General features: G+C 38.8%; 1 protein-coding gene across 3 annotated transcripts in view; it reads right to left on the bottom strand.

Annotated features, from left to right (window-relative positions):
- Positions 1–21,008, bottom strand: part of ARMC2 (armadillo repeat containing 2) — an 87,830-nt gene that overhangs the window by 40,312 nt on the left and 26,510 nt on the right. For 2 of the 3 annotated variants that reach the window (XM_080998811.1, XM_080998810.1), the window contains exons 2-5: positions 20,947–20,993; positions 13,883–13,941; positions 5,969–6,069; positions 1,468–1,540 (exon numbers count right to left, since the gene is read on the bottom strand). The gene's annotated coding sequence lies outside the window, so the exon portion shown is untranslated. Of the gene's footprint in view, positions 1–356; positions 471–1,467; positions 1,541–5,968; positions 6,070–13,882; positions 13,942–20,946; positions 20,994–21,008 lie in introns of those variants that run through there. The other variant, XM_080998809.1, reaches the window with a different exon arrangement.

The raw sequence follows: 21,008 nt of genomic DNA, 5'->3' as shown, positions 1-21,008 counted from the left end.
CTTGGCTCCTTCTCTAACTCTTTTCATATGCACATTATTTTTATTCTCCCCATTCTCTAGGTTGTCAAGTTCAAGAGTTAATTTTTATTCCACTACTTTATTTCCCTTTGTAATTTTTATTTGCCATGTCTTAATGGTTGAAATACCTTGCACCTCATTCTTTTAATTTATAAAAAAGGTTCCTTCTTCAAATACACATACTTTCTTCATCCATCTACTATATCTGGAACAGGCTACATTAGGATGTGTCATCAAACCAAGTAACATACATTAGGATCTGGGACTTATTTGTAATTGTATGGAATGCTGCAAAGGAAAAAGTCTTTCTAGAAAATGTAATTTCTCCTTAAACTCACCCTGAACAATGGCTTCAACACAGTTACAAACTAGTGTGTCATCATGCTAATGGAGGTGTGAGTCAAAAAAGAAACTAAAATCTGTGGTGGCTGTTCCTATATCATTCATTGACGGAGACATCTGAAAAATAGTGGGAAAGATTTGGAATCACAATTTTCATTTATAAATAAATAATCCCTGGATGGCTTACAAACAAGGCAATATTAAAAATTATAAAACATGATAATGAAAATCAACAATAAGCAGTAAAAGACAGCAAAAAAGTTAAACAAAAAACCTTGCAGCAGTGACAGTATAAACAGTTTACAGCACAGACTCAAAACACAATGAAAAAATATGGGTGAATGAAAGGTTATTCACTTACCAAAAAAACAAACACTCAACAATAGAGAAGGCTCTGGGCAACCTATTCCATATCTGGGGTTCCTGTACCAAAGGCAATGAGGGAGGAAATTTAGGGTCTGGGCAGTGTGTAGTATATAAGTTGCATTTAATAATGATTTACCATTCCTATGTTAAAGACAGTTTATCTTGTCCACTATACAAAATCAGGAGCATAGTGTGAGATAGGGGAGTATATGATCATTGCCCCAATCCCACCAAATCCAGTAAGAAAAACTCATGCCTAGAAGTAGTGCCCCAGCTGAAACCAGCTTTCTGAGCTCAAAGCATGGGTACCCCCAACAAAAATTTAAAATTTGCGGATAGAGTTAATTGATAAGAATAATGATCTGTTGTGAGCTTGACGGAAGTGTACAATAGATGAGCTTTCCTGCTTTGGCTCATCTTCCTTTTTCTTTTTCTTTTTTTTCTTTTTCTTTTCTCTATTCTTTTATCTTTCCCATAGTTGCCTATGTTCTGTGTCATGTACCTCAATATTTTTTGTAGTTTTTCCCCCATTACTATTAAAGAATTTTCCTTTGTAATTTTGGTTGTCTATATTTATATGTACCTGTTTAAAGCAAAATAAAAGTTATTAAAAAAATAAATTAAAATTTGGCTCTGTAATTTGGAACTAATGTGATTGATTGGTTTGTTAATAAAAATTATAAAAAAAAGAAGTAGTGTCCCAGCTAATGTAGATACACATGTGCATCTGCATAAATTTACCCTCTGCATCACAATGTTCACGCAGGCCTCATTGAATTGGCTGGATTTATATTTTGATGTCCATGAAAATACTCTCCATGTGATTACACACAATTTATTGTCTACAGTTAGATCTGTGTAAGGTTCATGCCATTAAAAACTGTACTACAGTGGTACCTCGGGTTACATACGCTTCAGGTTACAGACTCCATTAACCCAGAAATAGTACCTCAGGTTAAGTACTTTGCTTCAGGATGAGAAAGAGAAATCGTGCTCCGGCGGTGCGGCAGCAGCAGGAGGCCCCATTAGCTAAAGTGGTGCTTCAGGTTAAGAACAGTTTCAGGTTAAGAACGGACCTCCAGAATGAATTAAGTACTTAACCCGAGGTACCACTGTATATTTAAGGCTGATTGTTTTCAAAATCACCATAGATTTTGCAAAATTCTGTAGTTTACCCAATAACACAAAATATCAGTTGGCTCTGAAAATCTCCTTGAGTGAAATAAGATCTATACTAGTGGTTCCCAATTAGCTAAGTACTGCGGACCCCGTTTTTCAAAAGACAATTCATGGACCCCCTACTTTTGAAAATTTTGATATCTCTGTGGAATTTTTAATGTGAATGGTGTCACGGACCCCCTGGCGTCCGCGAATCACCAATTGGGAACCACTGGTCTAGATAATAATTCTTAGTACAGGTGGCAACCATTTTGTGTGTATTCAACTGATATGCAACCACCGATGGGTGGGTCATTTTGAAACCAGAGGAGGGCAGAAAGGGGGCAAAATGGGGTGTAACAGGGTGGGGCGGGCTTATGCGTGTTCTGCTGATGCCCACAGAGAACAAAAATCCCGCACCTATATAAGCAGCATTATGATGTTGCAAAAGCTATCTGAGCTAACTCTGGCTTCATCCAAAGAACAATACCTTCAGCTTCACTACCGAGTTCAAAAGGAGAAAAATTCCCCAGATTAAGGTCTGAAATGATAACATAAGAACATGAGTTATATTGTCAGACCATATCTAGCTCAGTATTGACTGGCGGAAGCTCCCTTGAGTTTCAGACAGCAGTCTTTCTAGCCTTACCTGAAGATGCCAGGGATTGAACCTGGAAGCTTTTGCATGCAGTCCATGTGGTCTGCTACTAACGACACCTACATATAGGTAAATGTAAAATGATGTTCACGGGGGCAAACATCTTCAGAAATACACTGATGAGCACTTCCGGGTTGGCGCCATCGCCGAATGGCGGACTCCCTCCGAGCTCCGGAGGGAGCCTGCTCGGCAGGGGCTGGGTCCTACCGCACCGGCGATGCGGGGACCCTTAAAAACCACGGCCACGAGGGCCGTGGACATGGAGACTCGGCTGGCACCGTCAGCGCCCTCCCGACTCGTGAAGGAGCCTTTTTAAAGGCTACGGATCGGGTGCCGGGGAGAAGCGTGGTGCTTTGAGTCCTCTGCTATCCCTGCCGAGCGCAGCCGCATGCCATCCGGCGGAGAGCGCTGACTTCTTCCATTGAAAATTCGGACTTTTTAACAACAACCCGTGAGTAATTTGGAAACTGGGTTTAAAAGGAGGAAAAAAAAAGAATTTCCTTTCGATTTGGACACGAGCGGGGGGGGATCCAAAAAGGAAGTCAGTCCCCCCCCCTATTGTAAACCTTCTAAGACAAGGACGGGGAAACCAAGGTCCAAAAAGATTTGTATTGCTGATAAAAACTAAGAATTCCACGATGGGAAATTATAAGAACTGTGCTGGAGGACGAATTGAGGGAGAAGAAACGTAACCCCCCCCCCTGGGAACCGGGGTGATTGAAGAGAGAGCCTGGTGAAAAGAGTCGGAGATTTTGACAGCTGTCAAAGTAGCTGTCAAAGTCGGAAAGCAGAGAGGATTTTAATATGAGAACTTTGCTGGCTAAATTTGTTACAATTTGCTACAACTTTTTAAAACTTGGATACAAAATGGCGAAAACATGGATAACAATCGGACTTTTGGACTAGAGAAAACAAAGTTACAACAATCCCCCTAGAGGAGTTTCGGGACATTACAAAGATGGTCGTAAGTGGAAAAATACCATTGGAATTTTACAGAACTGGTTATCTTCTGGGAAAGCTGCAAAACGGAAATAATATTTTGTCTACAGGGTGTACAACTAAAGGAGACAATAGAATTTTCTATTGAAGAAAGGAAGGGACTGAACGCAAGTTTTTGTTCCTGAATAATAAATAATCCCTGCAGACTTACTAAGCTTCTGAATTAGAACGTTTCAGCAGCGGAACAAGAGGAAACTGGACTACAATTTGGAAAGAACAATGGGGGGAGCTTTATTAAAGATCTGAAGCTAAGTGTTTTAAAAAATAATTATGAAAGGAAAAAAATAAATAAAAAAAAAAACCAGCAAGGAGTTGGGGGAAAATAGGCGATTTATGGATTGTAAGAATTCCAGGCGGATAACATGGTTTGGTGGTCAGGGGGAAATTAAACCGGGGACAGAGGGGGAGAACTAAAATCCAAAGGCTTGTCAATTTCTTTTTTTTGAATTGGTTTTGTTTCATCTATTATACCTTTTATTTCTTATTTCTGATATTTCTATTATGTGGGGTGTCTTTATTATTACAGAAAAAAGGGAAATTGTGGAATAAAAATGGGGTGGACCCTGGGAAAGAAATTTTTGGCTTTTTATTAAGGGTATTGATGAGGAGTGTAGAAATTTTAAATTCGAACAATGGTCTAAACAAATTAAGTTTTTAATCAGAATTGAGAGCTTGTGGAGCCAACAATATGAAACAGGAATATGATAGGGGTGGGGGAAGGGGGGAGTCCCAGAAAGTGGTTATATGAAAATAAGGTTCTGAATGTATTTTAACTTTTTACTTTCTGTATTTTTGAAAATTTTAATAAACATTATTTAAAAAAAAAAAAACAGAAATACACTGATGAGGTCTGAGCCAAGGGTATGTGGTTGGTTGCTAAAACAGGATACTGGATTAGATAGGCCTTTGCACCTTTTTTATTCCCCTTGGATGTTTCACTTAACATCTAAGAACTCAAAAGTTTGCTCACAATTTTGTGTCATTTTGATTGAAGTTAATAAAGGTATTGCCCTGCTATAAATGCTGGATCTAGAAAGGTGACTCCTGATAATATACAATCTGAGCCAACCAAGAAGTCCCCAAAAGACAACAGAGTTCTGAACCCTGCCAATGGAAATAAACAACCCACACTTTCAATCTTATAGTTTACTATGAAAAACCAACAGTTTCTGTCACTTCGAAAAGTATTTTCAATAAACAATTGTTGAGATTGATTACATGCCTCAACTTTGCTTTGACTATTAATCAATCTCAGCTGCTGTTTATTACTTTATGAATTACAAGTGTTAAAGATTATCCCATTAAAAAGTGCTCCTGAAAACTTTGAATAATACTTTAGAATCATCATTCATTTTGAAAGGCTTCCTTGCCTTGCACTATACAAAGCTTTCCCTGACAGAAGTGCCTTCAGTGTAGGACATATGTGAGAGTGTAATATTTTTGTATTTATTACTTTTAAAATTTATATTCTGCCTTTTAGATCATTTCTCACAAAGTGGCAAACAAGAACGTAAAGTTAAACAAGCAAATAACAATAATATATGAAACATTCAAATCACACACAAAAAATACTAATGGATAAAATAATAAAAACCAACAATTAGTAAAAGATGCAGCCAATGCAAAGTTACTGAGATAGAGGCAATCCCAACAGCAGAAAATAATCCCTCCAAATTAGTTTTCCTTCAAGAAAAAGTCTACCAAAAAAAAGGGGGGGGGAACAAGTCTCCTAATGTTTCTGGAAAGTCTGCAGTATTGCAGTCTGAAAGAACCCAATTAACAATGAGTTCCATAGCTGGGGGGCTACCACGGAAAATGCCCTGTGACTTGTACCCTCTGGTGGTAGGCAAATCAGAAGAGTCTCCATTGTTGACCTCAGACTGCTGGCATATTGATTCTGTTCTTTAAATAGCTTTGACCCAAAACATGTAAAGCTTCAAAAAACATAACCAGCACTTTTATTAAAGCATGGAAATGCTACAATTTAATCAGTATAGCTGGTACAGTAATGGTGCCACATGCTGTGACTGTTTAGGTCCCAACAGAACTCAGGCAGCTGAAACTGGATCTGCTGAATTTTCTTAACCATTTTAAAATGTGGCCCCATGTGCAGTTCATTGCAGTGGTCCAATCTGTATAACTGAGGAAGGGTTTGGCCTCTCCAGATACAGTTGCACCTCGCATACCAGCCTAAATTGGTAAAACTGCCACCAACTGAGCTTCTCCAGTTAGCACCGGATCCAGGAAAACACGTTTGTGCAATTGGTCCTTCAGAGGGAGTATAATCCTACCTAGCAACAACTATAGATAATTGATAGATATTATATTATTTATATGATGTTAGCTGCTCTGAACCCGGCTCCAGCCGGGGAGGGCTGGGTACAAATAAAAATTTATGATGATGATGATGATGAAACAATCTGCTACACTACTGCTCTTTTACCTGGCTGCAAGCTCAGTTTTCGGACTCTCATCCATTCCAGAACTACCTCCAAACACTGGTTTTGGATTTTATTAGCCTCCCCTCTCTGGAATCAGAAGATGGAAACAAGAAGTAGAGTCGAGTATCATCCCGATACTGGTGATGCTGCAACCCAAATATCTGGACAACTTGCCCCAGCAGTTTCATAGATTAATATTGCACATTGCACATGTGTATATAAGTGCTAGGAAACCACAAATTGCCATGGCTCCCTAATGCATGCACACTATATGGAAACAGAAATGTTTTTGTCTTTATATTTCCTATATTATTTCCTACACAGAAGGTTCTTCTGTGTAAAAAAATTATAACAAATGAAGCAGCTTTTAGGACTAGTGAAATGTTCAATTGTTCCCCAAACGATCTCTGCTCCCTACCTTGTACCCTTTTCGGACCTTTTTGTGTACAAGAACCTCATACAATTATGGAGCAGGAAGCTTTCTCTTTCCCCCATACCTCATTATATGGCACCCTCTGGTTCACCTAGTAGAGGTGCTAAATCACTGGATTTTGGATATGGGGATGCGCACCGCACCCAACAGTCAAATTTGACTGGACTTAACCATCCAGGGGTCCTTTACAATTGTTTATAACCCATCTTTCTACTAGAAAATATCCCAAGTGGCTGGCAAAAACGAACTATCTAATTAAAATGGTGCATGTGAACATACAATGGCCGCCAGGTCAATCATAAAATTTAAAATTCAAGTATATCAGATAAGATTTCATTGTTAAAAACACAGTATAAAACTGTCAAGGATACCACCCAGTTAAGAAAAGTCTTTGGTAATATCATAATATAACAAAATAAAGATGACAAAAATGATGTAAGGATTATTTGTGGTTGTGTTTTATTTTTATTGTATTTTATCTTTATTTTTAAGGCAATGACTCCCATCACATAATCTTTTGATTATCATCACTCTATATTTAGAGTGAGACCATATGGTTACTAGCTGATGAATCCAGTCCTCATCGACTCATTTTGTAGATCTTCGTGTATTTTCCTAATGACAGGGGTGGGGTGGGGGATGCATTTACTGACAGAGAAAACAGGCTGAGAATAACTATTTTTAGCAACCACTTCAAGTGCAGTGGACAAATCAAGTAGGTAACCTGCCATGGCAAATTTTACAGTGAGACAAGAGCAGTTACTGGAGTCAGAGAATGAGGACAGGACAGTGGGAAGATTTATTTGCCTTTTCTGAAGTTATCACTTGCTGCAAGGCAAAGATGTTGAAGTATAAAGTTTGCTCTCAGGCAATTCCTTAGTGCTTGCTTATGGAAATAAAAAAAAAATACAACCAGAATAGTCAGTCCTGCCAGATGCCATGCAATATAAACAGATATCTGTTGTTAAACAGCCTGGTCAAAAATTAATAAAGTGTGGGCCATTTAAAAAAGAAGTTGCATGGTGAAAGGCAGGTTACATGTCATTTGGAAAAACCAACATAGTCCCATGGCATTATTATCTTCAATGATTTGCCGAAATTCTTAACAATATGTTGCTTAGTTTGGCTGTTTGCAAATAGTACATATTACATTTTTTTTAAATAACCAGGGCAAATATATGGAATATTGATGCCCTATGCTGCTCCCGTTAAAAGCTCCCTCACAGTGTTAATTGTTCCTACTGCACTCTAGTATCTATTTTTCAAATAATAACTAATTTTAAAATATAATAAGCACCAATTGGTCTCAGTAGTCCTAGATGAATGGCTTGCCATCTCTAATCTCACATTCTTTCCCCACTGCCCCAAGACCACCAAACTCCACTTTGGCAGGTGGTAAGGAGCATGATTTATACGGGGAGGGAGGTGGGTGGGCTTCGGCACAAACCCACTGGGGAGGCATCAAAATTCACTAATGGAAGGAATGTTGGTGAGTAGTAAGGCACCCACAGAGGCTGCAGGTTTCCTTATGATTGTGTGCGGCCTGTAGGTTGCCACATGCGTGTTAGTCCATGGCAACCTTTGGTAAAATACTGGGTAACTTACCACCAGTTCAAGCTGGAATTCTGCAATTTGGAATTCAAACTAGAATCCTGACCTTCCAGAACCAGAAAAATATAATACTGTGGGATACAAAAGCTTAAAGTACTTTCACATTAAAAGTAACACAGCCCAAACCAAACCAAATCTTGATTGCTGCAACCAGCATAGTCACTAAATTGCTGGAAATGCCATTTTTTAAAAGGCAGTAATAGAAGTGGCAAAATATTAAAGTCTGTGCATTATGGAAGAAGCAGGCTCTTCAAATGTCTCTGTGGTTTGTATAATTTCTAAAAGTGGAGATGTGAACTGCTTTGATGGAGAGATAATGTAAATGGAAGCAGCATATGTTTCAGTTAAACTGAAGGACTGGTGCCAGGGAAGGGTAAAGTATTTATCTAAACTAAATGTCAAAGTAGTTATTTTTAAATGCAATTTAATTTGATTTTTATTTTTTTACTGAAGCCAAAAGGGCACCTCAACTATTTTTACTCTTACCTATTATGCCGTTCCATGAATAAATCATCTCTGTAGGGTGCTAGAAGAAGATGCTTTTAGTTCAAAATGAAGCACAAAGGTTATTATTTTGAGCTCTTTGTCTTGAAAATGGTTGGAGAAAGAAAGAAAAGCCTTTCTCCAATCACAGGACTGTCAGGTAGAAGAAATGTTTGTTCATGTGGCTTTAGTGGCATTTTGGGTATTTTAAGTCTCCCACTAGCAAGAGCTGTGTCTCCCAGACTTCTGATGGCTTAAGGGACATTTCTTTTTGCAATTAACACAGAAGGCCCATGTACACTCAAAAATGTCTACTAGGGAATCCATTCCTGATCTTTTTGCAGGAATCATTCTTGCCTTCTGAGAGGACTCGTGCAGTGTACAGTGCAGTGGCCTGCAGCAGGCAGAGTTTTGGACTAGGGAGACCTAGGTTCAAATCCTCACTCAGCTATAAAGTTCACTGAGTGACCCTGGGCCACTCACAGTCTTGCAGACTAACTGCACTCACCGCGTTATGTTAAGGATTCAGTGAGGGAGAGAACTTGCCCTGAACTTGTTGGAGCAAGGATAAAATTAAGGTGTAATATTCAACAGATATCAATCTCACTGGCTGGCTGGCTGGCTGCGGCAAGCTACAATCTCCCATTCTTAACCTACCTCACAAAAACATAAAAAGTCTAGCCTATGAGAAGATACCTATGGGACGCCTGTAAGCAGGACCTGAGCACAACATCATTCTGCTGGAACTTGCAGTTCCCAGAAACTGGCATTCAGACACTGGAGGTAGAACTTAACCATCATGGGCTGTAACCACTGATAGCAGCCTTTTCCTTCATGTATCTGTCTATAACCCTTTTTAAAAGGCATCTTCTGAGAGCAAATTCCAAACTTTAACTACGTGCTTTGTGTGAAATGTTGTGGGGATAAAGGGGAGGTTTAAAAAGACAATACACATATTTCAGGCTCTTTGGATGATTTAAATACATATGCAATTAATACATAAAAATAATGAAAAATTAAGTGACTCATGTACATGCCACTAGCATATATAATGAAGATTTGCAATGTTCTTCCAACAGTAAGCAATGCTGTGTCCAGAGTAAGATAATCAGTTATGTAACTGCTGGTTATACCTTATTCCAAGCATTAAAATATGGGATCTGCTTCGCATTTGGCATATAGTTTGGTTCATGTCTGATCATACTTGACATAAAAACTGTGGTATTTATGATATCTCTTCTATGCCAGCTAAATGATGCTGTCTACCAAATGCACACAAAACTGTATTGCAGAAAAACAAAAATTAGCAAATTGAAGAAACAGCCATCAGGCTTAATGGGTTTTCTGCATGATTTTAAGTGCTGAAGAAATTGCCTATTTCTGCCATATAACTGTCATTTATTTATAAAGTCTGAGACCCAAATCTCATTCCAAAATGTTCAATTCCTGCATTTCTTATGAATTAAATGCAGTCTATTGTACCATAAATCCGCAATGGCGAACAAAGGCTACTTTGTTGCTGTTGTTGTTTAGAGTATACTTTTAAAACACCAGTGTAGCCACACAATGACCGCTCCCCGCATAAAACGGGGGGTGACCTTTGCGTGGACGCGCGCAGCCCCTGGATCTGGAGCGGCTCCATTCAGCATAGGCTTGGCTTTACCTTCCCTCAGGTGGGATACCTGGAGGTCTCCGCCAACCCCAGTCAGTTGTCCAATCCCACCTGGGGGAAGCGTTGCCAAGGAGATCAGGCCAGGTGGGGGAGGGATTACCTGCCCACACAACAGAGGGAGGATCTTACCTGGGAATTCAGAGTATAATATAATGAATATTATAGAAAACTCCATGCAGAACATTACAAGACTATGACATATACCAAATATGGCAAAGGTAATACAAGGACCCTTCTTTAATATACTGCCATATTGGCACACTGCAGCTGCAAAAACACTGATTAAAAGGCAAGTCTGATGAATATAACAAAAAGTTATAAGACAGAATCAGATATAGCAGTCATAAAAACTCAAAAAGAGAGTGTTTTTGGCATGATGGGCCCAAACTCACAAATCACATTTAAAAATTATTATATTGTGTGGTTTCTACAAATTTGCAGGCAGTGCCGGCTATTTGATGCTACTAATAAAAGAATTGAGCCTCCATGTTTAGTGGCAGTATAGCTCAGATATCAATAGTTATTTATACATTTGCATATAATGTTTATTCAATTTTGCAAATCGGCACTATTTTTTCTGCTTTTTGTTGGTGCTGCATTCTGCTTGAGCGGGGCAATTCTTGACTTGAATGTCCACTAAGTCTTCCATGACAGTAATGGAGGTCAAGCTTGTTTATCCGCTATTAGAGATCTTCTACTTGAAGATAGCTGCAATAAGCTTTCAGACGGTTCTCCTTGAACAGATCTTTAAATCCTCTGCCCCTCATGGGCGTAGCCAGGATTTTTGTTAGGAGGGGCAAGACCTTGGGGGGGCAGAATTGATGTGATTTATCAGTTAGTTAAGTATTTCTATTGTTTCACTTGATCTAGGGGGGCAGCTGCCACCCCCCCACTTGGCTACACCCATGGTGCCCCTGCAAAACAGAAGCCCATGTTGTAGTACTGTTCTCTGGGATTCCCAGATACAGTGGATGTGCAAATCTTGTCCTTTCTGCCAATAAGTTGCTGTAAAAATCTTGTCTGGGTGGAAATTCAAATACTGATAGCTTAACAGCACAAGGACCAGGATTACCATTACTATGCTTGCTGTATTACTGGGTGGGATAAACTGTACAGGGTCAGGGGAGGAAGAATGCTTGCATGAATCTCTCTGACCACTTGCATGAATGTAGGAAGAGAAGGAATATAGCAAATGGGTCAAAGGGATACGGTACTCCAAATGATTCTCCATAAAACCTCTGTGCCTACTACTCCATGCAGTAATGTGTATATATATATATATACATATATAATCATATACAGCAACAACAGAGTATTTGAGAGGATGCGTCTAAATTACCTCAGCATTAGGGATAGAGGGGCCATATGTGTTTGTGCAGATTTCTTTGCAGAAGAGGGTTTTAACATATTGGTTCAATGTGCAGGTGTGGTGGGTCACTTATATTTGTCTCCAGTTGGATTTAGCTCATGCACTGTAAATAATTCAGCTTGACAAGATTTTCCTTTCAGTTTGCCTTATTACTAACCTCTTTTCTTCTCCCCCCCTTTTTCTTCTTCTTTTTTTTTTTTTACAACAGCCCCCTCGCTTACATCACCGTGTAGTAGGATTTAAATAGCTATACATGCCATGTTTCTCCTGGAAACAAAACACACGATTGGCCAGTCCGGCAGCCAGCCTCTGCCTACCAACAGGGATAAGCCCGACCTCGCCAGCCAATAGCGGCAGGGCTCGTGCCGCGGCGAGAAGCCAATGAAACGTCTGTCACTAAGGGAGGGAAATACATAGAGGCATGAAAGGTCTGTCATGTGTGTTATAATATTCTCATGCCATGTCAGTGATTTTATTTTCGCTCTGATCTTAATGTACTTTAAATCGTAGATTAAAGAGATAAGTGGTTGATCCTTTGCTCGGGGTTCTAATTCGGTATCCAGAGAACGGAGCTCACTAGGAATGCGATGTGTAGTACTATCAGGTTGTAAAGGGGAGGGGGAAGGTGGAGGAGATTTGCAGGAGTGTGCAGTAATGTAAGTACAGTTTTCTCCCTTGCTTTCTGGTGTGTGTGTCCCCCCACCCCCTTTTAAGGATCCTCGGGGCAGTGAAATGTAGCATAAATCTCATGCCGAATGTAGCTCCTCTTGTGCTGTCTCTTCCCTACCCTCCTTATTCCATTTTAATTTTCTTGGAAGGGCTTGGAAAAGCAAAACAAAACCATCTTAAGATGGCTTGTGCGTTCAGCAGACGGCTGAGATTTAATAGTATCGCAAAATGAATGTTATGCAAAGAAGAAGCAGCAGCAAAAAAAAAAGGAAAGAAAAGAAAGGTAAATACATTGTTTACATGGATACTTGTGCCTGTGTGTGTTTCTTTGTGTGTTGGGAAAATAAAGTGGAGCCGGGGATTGAGAGCAAGGAGGGAAAGAGGGATTAGATATACTGTTAATGTCCTATCAAATCTTTGGGTTTTTTTTTACAAAATAAGGAAAGGGAAAAGGGTACTGGCTTGTTCAGAGATGCTGAAAGACTTGCAGGCTGCTGCTATTGCTGCTTGCAAATCCCTGACAGGGTTTTTATACATAAGAGAAGCTTCAGGAAAAGCCAGTGTGGAGCAGTTTTTTAAAAATCCAGAATAGTAAGCAGTGCTTTCTGGGTTACAGTTTGGCACAGCCAAAATGAATGTACCTGTCCATTGAGCCAAAGCAGATAAATAAGCCTCTTTTACAAAATTTTCATCCAAACCTAACATAGGTGGACTATTTTAGAGAAAGCAGAAAAGAAGAAACTGGGAGGATGATTTAGAGCTTATAAATGAAAAGTGCATGTATATAGCACTGCAAGCAAACTAGTTGAGTATGTAATGGCAGAGAGAAGCTTATGTTTACTTCTGTTTTATTGTCTTTTATTGGCTTCCTTTCATCAATTCTGGGCCTCTCCTCAAAACAAGACAGAATAAATGTTTCCCAAACAGAATGTTAAATATATTTAAAACCTGAACAGTGTAATATGACTAGATAACCACTAACAGCTGGCTGTTTGGTTGCCACACACAACTTTCAGAATTAAGTGAACATGGTAAAGCTGTGGTACTCATGTGGGGCTTTGAGACTGTTGCATTATGTGATAATAGTTGACTGACTGAGTGATGTGGAAGAGGTATGCTTTTCTAGACAGAGAGACAAACCCCTTAAAAAGCAGGGGCAGAGCAACAGCAGTTAGGCAATCTAGCTTGCTTCATTTGATGACCAAGACATGTTTCCAGATGTGAAAGAAAGTGGCATTTGCCAGCAAAGGATAATATTACTGCTTAAAAACATTTCTGTTTAATTATCATTTTCCACTTAAATTTTATTTTTCTTGAAGTGTTTTTCTAAATTGAACGTTGACTCCAAGATACCCCTAAATATGTTTTTTCCCTAGGATGTTTTAACAAGGAAACAGGTAGTTGGAATCCTTCCTAGTTTCAACTCGGGATAATGACTCTCAGATTACAAATCTGCTTGGTAATGAAGTGGAACAAAACCAATGTGGAACATCAGATACCCAGAATCTCACAGAACAGCCAGACCGTTCAGAGGTCTGGTTAGAAATAAGATATTTTTCATTATTCTTCCTCCTCCTCCTCCTCTTACTGTGAATGGCAATGGTGGCCCTCTAATCTTTTGATTCCACAGAGGGCTGAATCAAGGTCATAGGGTTATACTTACAGCAGCTCACCATAAACCCAGCTCTGGATAATGCTCTCACTTCCTCATTAATAAATTCTCTAAATAAAACAAACATTAAAACAAATCAACTGATGGCAGTAATGATGTTTCTAGGATTTCTGGGTCAACATAAGTACTAGAAACATTAACACAAAACTTATGGTCCAATGCAGAAACTTGTATGTTTTAGATTTAGGGCTTCGTATGGAAATATAAAAAGACATTCACACTACACTCCTAACCACACTTCTGAAGGGACAAGTTCCAACTTGGGAGTGAGCTGACAGTCTCACATTTTTCTAATCGATGTTGTTGCTTTTTCATACTGAAAGCATTGCAGCCACTGGCAACATTTACTACCTTGGACACTTTGCTGGGTAGTCCACTTCTAGATGATCCACATTATATCTATCCTTCACCTGGGCTTATTGCACTCTTATACCTGCGATTTTGGAAAGAGAAGCAGCAGCAGCACAATGAAGCGCGGGGCCGGCCTAATTACTTCCGATACATATTTTATTTGAACAAAGGCACCAGATGGGTAATAATACACTGACATTAAACAACATATAATATAACTGAAGCCAATGCAGTGGATGAATCATAATAAACACTAAGTCCTACGTAGCCTAACTTCTGCCACCAAAAGCCAGCCTAAATGACATTAAAAAGTCTTAAAATGTTTCCTGGTGCTTTTATCACATTTGGTGAGATATCAGTGTAATAAACCTAACTTAACCTAACCTTGCAAGAAATGACTTTCAGGTTCTAACACTGCGGTAGAGAAGACCTCACAACATGCTATTGATGAGTCTGGGAGATGACAATGTGGAAGAAGTAGTCATGTATTTAGGATCCAATTCAGTAAGGGGAGCAGAGATGGGGAATGCATGGGAAGTCTTAAAGACCCAAACAGGAGGTGGGCTAATGCAATGTGTTTATGGACATACTTGGGCAGCTATTTGTAAATAAAATTCTTCACTTCTAGTGTCGATTTCTTGCCTGAGGCAAATCGATCCATTCTGTCCCATGTCATATAAACCGATCTAAAAAGTACAACTTCTTATAATAATTTCTGCCTCAAGCATTTGGGTGCAGATGGTATGTTGGGATAATTTTTTTTTAAATAGTGCCACAAGATCATAAACATATTGGGTCCAGTTGCACATACCCCCAATGAATGACAATTCAGCTGCACAGACCTTGAATGGCGGTCAAAATTAAGACGAGTCAAAGACTCTTCCAAATAAACACATTCTGCATTTTCCCATCCCAACATTCTGTGGAAAAGCTGTGCTGCCTGGCTAGCTGGCCTTCCATTCTAAGAAACTGCCATTTCTCTATATTTAAGCATAGGCATAAGTGAACCACAGGCTATTTTTTCCCTGTTTTCCTGGAGAGAAGTTTTTATATTTAATTTTCTATTATTTTTTGGTAGCATTGGATTAAAGCTCTTGACTTTTTAATTAAAGATCAGAGGCACTGAAGGGCTGTTTCTTTTTTTGAATCGTGTACTTTGCAAGATGAAATATGAAGTGCATGTTCACTTCATTCATCTTTCTCCACTAGTCAACAAATGCAGATTTAAAAATTCCCACAAAAGCAATGGGACGATTCTCCTCTCTCATGTGCTACAAATAGGCATTAATTATCAACATACACTGAGCCCAAACCACACTTGGTGGCAATCAGTGATGTCACTAGGGCCCTTTCTGTACATTACTGTGTGCGTGTATGCAATGTTGATTCAGATTACTTACCGCACAACGGTATTCTTTCTGATATTATGCCTTTCAGGGAATGAGATTTTTTGTCAAACTTAGTTATACCTTTTTTTCTGAGACAATGGCCTCTCCTAGGAAATGAGTTAGTGAAGCTTGAATTTCCATTCTTCTTAGTTGTCCTACCCTTTTTCCATAAAATGTGTAACTACCTTGAATTTTGGCACAAGTAGAGTGTGCATTATAAACATTAAATGAGGCATGATCCCCACATCTGCAAGCAACAGTCAATACTTTCTGTGTTTTCTGTATTGTTATTTATAATTGTGGGGACTGTTGTCTAAATTTGGATATTGGAAGAAAGGATAAGCAAGAAACAGAAATCCAAGGATATGGAAATGTGGAAACAATTGTGATGCACCATGATATCCAATCAATATGATTCTTGCACAACAAAGGCACATTCTGGTGGCTTTAATTTCTTGGACCTAGTATGTTAACTCAGTACTTTGTTATACTTCTGTCTAAATGCACAGGGTTCCCCAAAGCAAACTGTTTATTTGCTTTACATTTTTATACCACCTTTCTGCTCCGAAACAGCTAAAGCATTTTTGAAAAGTAAAACACTAAGAGCATAAAAACAAAATAGGAATAAAACAAGGACAAACACCAAAAAATGGATAGAAGTTGTCTTTAGCAATTAAATTGTTGCATTTAAAAGCCTGTCAAAAGTAAACCTCTGTGATATCTGAGAGAGATACAGAGATACAACTAGGAAGTTGATTCCAAAACTGTAGTGCCACCCCTGACAAGGCCCTGTTCTGAACACTTACACTCAGACACCATATCTAGTGTGTGTTCAGCCTGGAGGAGAGGGGAAAGAATGTACAAGTAGAAAATGTGAAAATGACCGACATGGCTATAGTGCCCTTGGAACACCACCCCACAGCAAATAACAAGCAATATACTGAACACACAGTGTGTGAGGGATTGAAAGAGAAGAGGGAGTAATGCTACCTGAGTGCTCTGCCACCGTTAGCTGTCCACCCTGTGGGGGAAGAGAGACTACACTGACTGTGAGTATACATACTCCTTCCCCTTTGGGGGTTGTTGTGGAACAATTGCAAGAATGGGGACAGCTTTTTCTGCCCCGTTCATCCATCTGTGAGAATGCAAGGTAAAAATGCTCATGAGTGTTGGCTAGTACAGTAGTGGCAACAGTTGGAGTACCTGGTCTTTGACGGCAGAGAGCTTGCATGGCTGCGGGATAAGGGCCTTGCCTGTGTGCGCGCGATCCTGCTCCTAATTGCTGCAAGGCAGGAGCAGTATAGTTCAGACGATACCCATCTTCCCATAGGGACTCGGGAGGCATGGGAGCGGGAGTACCCTGTGTGGGTGCTCTGTCCTGGCATCCCCAGCTATTGGAGTGGAGTAGAGTTTGGTGTTGGATATTTGTGTCTGGAATTCTAGAGAAGCATTAGCGATGTGCTCCAATTCCCAGATGTGTTGCAAGCTCGGGGTGTAAAGTGCTCTTTCTCCCATAGTTTCCGGCTACCAGAATTCCCCCTTATTAGCATATAATGTGTGTGATGAAAAAAATATAGCATGTAGCATAATGAAAAAAATATAGCATGTAGCTAGAATGTAGCATAAACATGTTGTTCCTCTGTTCCGTCTATGTCGAAACCACAACTCCACTTGGTTTTGGCCATTCCACCAACGTATCTGCACAATTGTGCTGATGTATCTCCCACGGTGTTCTGCCAGCATATAGAGCTCCCATCAAATCTTTCATTTCCTCGTCCAGTAAATCTTTAGTATGGGAATGTGCCCTTAAAGACTGGGCATTATATGGGCGTTAGATGGAAAGTGGTACACTTCAAGTGGTAGTCCATATGGATAAATTACATTGTTGTGGCACACAACTGTAACAATGAAAAGCTGCAGGATGTAATAATGTTGCCTCTTCAAATAGATGAGTTTACACCAATGGGAGGCCACTGCAATTCTGCATCAAGACTGATTTTCAGATGGCAAAGCAGGTGACGCAGATCAGATGCATGTTACTGACACTGCAAACCAGTCTTGCTGCGTGTGAAAATATTAGGGCAGATGAGCACTGTAATTTTTTCTCTTTATTTTCAGAAACGCTTCCAGTAATTTTAGCCAGTTTAAAAAAAACATCCCCCATTCAGACAGATCCCAATCTTACGTCAGTAAAGGTCTCTACCTCTGGTAGGATTTAAAAAAAAAAGATCATGAACATTTGTCGAAGCAAGTATCAGGCTTCTCTTTCATAGTGTAAAGAGCTGAAACAAAAAAGTACCTCATTCATTTTTTTTCTAGTCAAAGACATTTTAATTTAATTATGCTGGACCTTAAATGCCGGGCATAAACATAGGCTAAGAGGAAGAAATAGTTGTGATTATGTAACAGCTAATGGCGCCCTATTAGAACAGCGAGTATACCATGATAAGAGATCTCATTTCCCCTTTACCCATCTTACAGAATTCTTACAAGACTAATTACTTTTCTTGCAGCTCTTCAGTGAAACTTTGTAATCCATACATTTATTGGCTATAGAAGGACATTTCCTTCTCTGCAATAATAAAATAAAATTTAGTCTTAGCTAGAGATACAGGTATCCCAACTTCAGGAATCCCAAGTCCTGATACCAGTAATATAGACGTACATATTATGTATTATAATCAAGTCTGTGATTGCATTCCCTCTTAAATGTCTCTGATCAGTCTCTATATCGATTCATAGACCACCAGTTGTCATTTTGGTGATGCAACTAACTTCTTTTCTAGCTATTGTTGGATTTTTAGCTAAATTCTCCATACAGTAGTTTTCTTTTGTAACTGAACAAATGAAACATTAGGCCCTCAATGAATTATATAATACATTTGAGATCTGGACTTTATGGAGAAAACATGCTGTTGTCCCGTCTCCGTCCCCCACTCACATGATATAAAAGATCCTCCCAGAACTTATTTATGGTGCAATTCACCCTTGCAACATTTTTCATGGGAGCACACATTTGTGCAATTAATAGTTCCAATGAACATAGAGAGATAAACTTAACATTAAACTAAGATGTGTTATTTATGGGTTGCTAATTTGGTTACACATTTTACTGTGCTGGACTGCTGGTTAGATGTTTGTCCGATGAATTATGTGATATTTGAAGGCTTTAAAATTCTTGGTCCTGTAATAGGCATTATCATGTCTAGTTGATGACAATCGGATGTTAGCATAGAAGTGCAAATGTTACTACAGGATACTTACACTTTATTTATCTTGAGACACCTGAACTCTCTTACATATACTAACACAGGGGTAGGCAAACTAAGGCCCGGGGGCCGGATGTGGCCCAATTGCCTTCTCAATCCAACCCGTGGACAGTCCGGGAATCAGCGTGTTTTTACATAAGTAGAATGTGTCCTTTTATTTAAAATGCATCTCTGGGTTATTTGTGGGGCCTGCCTGGTGTTTTTAAATGAGCAGAATGTGTGCTTTTATTTAAAATGCATCTCTAGGTTATTTGTGGGGCATAGAAATTCGTGCATTTCCCCCCAAAAAATATAGTCCGGCCCACCACATGGTCTGAGGGACGGTGAACAGCTGAAAAAGATTGCTGACCCCTGTACTAACAGATTTATCACCTGTATAGTAACACTTGTTCTTTATATTTCTTTGTAATATAGTTATATAGTAATATAGTAAAATAGTTGTAAACTATTAGCAGAATTCTATACAACTTAAAAAGTTGCCTTGCAAATTCTATGATCCGGCGTTTTCACATTTCATAAAAAAGGAGGAAATTGCCTCTATTCTTTCATTAAAATATGAAATTGACATAAAAAAAATAAACAGCAGTTCGAAAGATTACTTAATATTTCCTTTTTAAATTCTCCATGCAAGACAATCACTCATTGATAAATCATATAACTATGTTCTTGGTCATCGCTTTCCAAATTTTATATAGCACCCTTGCCCTTCCCCACCCCCACCCCCCGCTTTTCTGCTTGAATTATCCTTCAGGATGAAGGCTCTAAAGTTGGCTTTCTAATTATATAACATGGGAATGACATAAGGCCAAATTCTACTTGTGCTCTCCACCCACCCTATATGTCTCCCACGTATCCATTCTCTTTCTACATTAAATAGAAAAGTATTTCATAAAAGCACATTATTGCAGAGCATAATTTTACATTCATTTTTGGGTTCTTTTGTAAGTACTACTGTGGGTTTTTACCCCTTATTTCATCCAGTATTTGAGGGGACGTTTAAAATATCTTGTCGCTTTCCAGAAAATTGTGGACTCTTACTGTATTATGTATTGATTTTGGTTTGGACTATGACAAATGTATTCTATATTTTGTGGAAGTGTTGGCAGTTGTTTTACCAAGGGTTTTACCAAGAAGGCCATTTGCTGTATAGATTAGAAAACAAATAAGAATTGTAATGCTCAAGGATGTGGGTTTTCATACTTTTGGCCACTTCTCCTCTAAAGTTAATACTGTACTTTACAAAGTAAAATAATCTTTAAAGTAAATCCTGCTATCCAAAGTGTCAAGATGGTGGGCCAGATCCAAACAAAAATATATGAATTGGGTGGAATTGTTTCAAAGTATGTCTGCTGAACTTGTTTAATTGGGAAATGTTGTTCAAATTATTACTAAAATGTATTGCGGCAACCACGAATTGAGTGGAGGGAAAAACTAACACAAACAGATTCTGCTGTATTCCTTTTTTGGACAGTCGTTTAACACACAATGTCCAAATCCTGCAGTACAGATCATTTACTTACAACCTTGTACAAATTATAGCATAAACAATTTGATATAAATAAGGAAGGATATATACATCACACAAAGACGCCAATTGTTCTAGGTACCACGTTTCGAATAAAAGGTAAACTAGGAAACCCAGAAAGCAGGACATTTTAAAACGGGCCTTTTCAATACACCAATGGCTAAGACTATTTAAAAACAAAATTAAATAGTCATTCGGCAATCTTAGAACTTTATAAAAGCTGCACTTCTTTTAATTCCCTCTTCCCCCTCAGTAATTGCGAGTCAGATGCCATCAGCAACATTTACTCTTAAGTAAGAGAGTTGAAAATGTTACAGTTAACTCTTTTTCAATGCATCAAGCTTAATGCGTACTTTAAAAAAAAAGACCAACACAAAATCAAATACACTATCAAAGCATTTATAGCAACTTTTGCGATTTGATTTTAATTTTCTGAAATTATCCAGTAGTGTCCATGTTAATTCATGTAGCATAGACCAGGTTATTGGGTGCACAGTAAAAATAAAAAGGATTTCTATTTACCTTTTAACTGTTCCAAGATCTATCCAAGTGATTTAGAAAATGTTGACCTGCAAAATATAAGA

The sequence above is a fragment of the Podarcis pityusensis genome (genome assembly GCF_964106645.2).
Source record: "Podarcis pityusensis genome assembly, chromosome: 3".
Lineage (NCBI taxonomy): Eukaryota > Metazoa > Chordata > Lepidosauria > Squamata > Lacertidae > Podarcis > Podarcis pityusensis.
This window is presented reverse-complemented; position numbering and strand designations above follow the sequence as displayed.